The sequence below is a fragment of the Gopherus flavomarginatus genome, chromosome 18, assembly GCF_025201925.1.
Source record: "Gopherus flavomarginatus isolate rGopFla2 chromosome 18, rGopFla2.mat.asm, whole genome shotgun sequence".
Lineage (NCBI taxonomy): Eukaryota > Metazoa > Chordata > Testudines > Testudinidae > Gopherus > Gopherus flavomarginatus.
In genome coordinates, this window is record NC_066634.1 from 12399358 (window position 1) to 12402278 (window position 2921).

The following is a 2921-nucleotide window of genomic DNA, read 5'->3' on the forward strand; positions in this document are numbered from 1 at the left end:
TTCATCTCCACTCATAGCGACTCTGATAGAGGATTAAAGAAGTCAAAGCATCATCTCCAAGCACAGACAACGGAGAATGCTTCATCACATGACACTTTGAGAAGTGGATGGATAGAACGTGATGAAGATAAACTCTGCCTGGCTCAGACAAAAGATAACAGTTGTGCAGTGATGAGGAAGGAGGGAATCTCTGAGTCACCCGTCCACGGTCGTGTCTTCACAGTGCTCCCAAGCTGGAGAGTGAAGAACCCCCTCGGTCCCACCGTGAGACTGAGGAACAGGAGGCCTGTCACCCCCATTCCTGCCGTCCTGCATTCCTGGTGTCCAGCATCCCAGAGGGCCTCCGTGCCAGCAACGAAACCCAACCGTCGTCTGGACTCCCCAGTGCTCCTCCTCAACGGTTCTAAATCAGCGGGAGAGTGGAAGGTCCTGGGCGTCGCGCCGGCACCTGGGATCCACTGCACCTGAACAGTGGGGAAAGGTTTCTGTGTTGGGGCATTGTTTAGTGTTTTCTAGTTTCCAAGGGAGGGTTTATGGGCCTGAGCGTTAAGCTCCCAAACCCAGTCACTGTTTCATTGTATTCATTAAGTTTGCATTTTCCCCTGTTCCCCCAGCTTTCTGTACCTTTACCCTGACTACACTTACCTTTGTTTGTGCCAAACCACCTTGTCTCCTCTTTATTTTATTTACACCTCAGAAGGAGGGAGGCAAAATCCACTGGTGATAGAGACAGGAGGGAGTCGAGTTTGTATCTCCTGAGAAAAGGGGCTTTTTCCTTTCCTATTTCTCCCCTACCATTTCTAACATTTTCCTTTGAAGCGTTGCCTTATTCAGCTTGAGGAAACATTAGCTTTTAAGATAAAAACTACAAAATACAGAACTAGAGACATTTTTTAGAAATCTGGGATTTAGACATTTTATTTAAAGCCGGGGGGGGGGTGTTGGAGTTTCTGAGAAGGTTTTTGTTTGCAAGAAGCAACATTGTTGTGTCTGTTATTGTACCAAGTGGGGAGATGGTTGTCTATAAAGGAAGAGTCAAGACTAAATGCATCCAGTGAGGATGGGATTTGAACCCATGCATGCAGAGCACAATGGATTAGCAGTCCATCACCTTAACCACTGGGCCACCTCATCTGAGCTGTAACAAAAGGGACAGGAGGAGAAATCTAAGGCCGACAGAGATAGGGACACGAAGGAGTTTTTAAATACTAAGCGTAAGCAGGGTCTGAATGAGCTCCCCCCTCACATCTAGTGAGGAGCTGGGGAAAGACTTCAGGAACAGACCGTGTTTGCATAGACACACCTACTCTGCCTAGCTATGCAGCATGATGGGGCCGCTTCCCCAAAATGACCAGTTTGGGATGGTCTTGGGTTACAAATCACTTTAGGATTGAGTGGAATAAAATGTTATTCTCCTTCCTGTATGAGTGAAGGGCAGCAGAACAGACCTAGTCCATCCTGATGGAGGGGTAGATGGGTGAGGAATAGCTTTTATTGGACTGCAGAGAAGGATTGAGGACATCACGCTAAAACAGTGGTCCCCAAATATTTCACATTGTGCCCTCCTAGCCATGGCTGTGGCCCCTCGGAAGCCACGGTCGAGAAGCAGGGCTGGGAGTGGGGCTGTTGCTTGCTGGGGAGAGGGGTGCGGACAGGGGCAAGGGGGTCATCGCTGGGCTGGGAGCCAGAGGCCCAGACTGAGGGTGGGGTTGGGGAAGAGCTGGGACAGAGTGGGGCTGAGTGGTGCTTCCTCCCTGCCCTCCATGGGGGCTGACTCAGGCCCTGAGGTGCCCCCATGAATGTTCCTTTGTGTCTCCCTAGGAGTCATACCCCACATTATGGGGACCACTGAACCCTACTCGCTAAGCAGGGGCTAGTGATGCCAAAGCCCAGGGAAAGGGAGAACAAGTGTGGGGGCCCCAGCACCAGAACCATGCACCCCCTTCTGTCTGTGGCTCTGCCCCCTTCCACCCATAGCCCCATCCACTGTCACTTCTGTTCCACCCCTTCCCCCACCAGCCCCACCCTGTCACTCCTTTACCCCTGCCCCCTGCGGCCCTGAGACCAGAGAAGCTCCATACCCCTGCTGCAGCCCCTGGGCCGTAGCAGGGAGTGGGAGCTCCTCCAGCCCTGGGGCTGACATAGGGGAGACTTTTGCAGGGTGGCCTAATTTGGCCGGGGTCCCAGTCATGGGCCCCACTGTCCCCTTGGTGATGCAAGGTTTGGGGAGACTGAGCCCCCCCGACCTCCATTACGTGCCGCCCAGGCTACCGCTGCTCAGTGTGGGGCCAGTCTCCCTGTGTTTTCTGCTGCTTGTGCTGGGGAGCCTGGCCGGCACTAGGGGTGGGGCCCCCAGCAGCCACCCAAGGCTCCAGGGGGTCAAAGGGCACCGTGTGGCAGTGCAAAGGTGCTCACTGCTCTCCCCTGCCCCAATGCTCCTCCATGGGCCCATAGAGGGTTGGGGGAAGTGAGGAGCAACACTATGTGCTCCATGCGTCCTGGTCACTTTCCCCACCTGGGCTGTGCTGTGAGGGGAGCATCAGAAGCTGCTGCTCTCTGCCCTCCCCTTATGCAGCCCAGCTGAGGAAAGTGACCTGGATGCAGGGAGCTCGGATGACGTCACTTCTCATCTCCCCACCCCCACAGCCCCTAGGGGTACCCGGAGGAGCAGCATCCCAGGGAGGAGCAATGCTAGCTGCTCCATGCACACAGATCACTGTCCGCACGTGGGTGCAGGAGGGGGCGCAGGGGTTGGGGACAAAAGAGCGGGGGAAGGGGTTGGGGTGAAGGGGGTGCAGGAGAGGGGCAGTGGCTGGTGGCACAGGAGGGGGTGCAGGGGTTAGGGGTGAAGGGAATTCAGGAGGGGGCAGTGGCTGGTGGCACAGGAAGGGGTGCAGGGGTTAGGGGTGAAGGGGGTGCAG

General features: G+C 55.2%; 1 non-coding gene across 1 annotated transcript; it reads right to left on the bottom strand.

Moving 5' to 3' along the window:
• Positions 1-1046: 1046 nt before the first annotated feature.
• Positions 1047-1134, bottom strand: TRNAS-GCU (transfer RNA serine (anticodon GCU)). Its single transcript has one exon. It is a non-coding gene; the product is annotated as a tRNA-Ser (tRNA).
• Positions 1135-2921: the final 1787 nt, after the last annotated feature.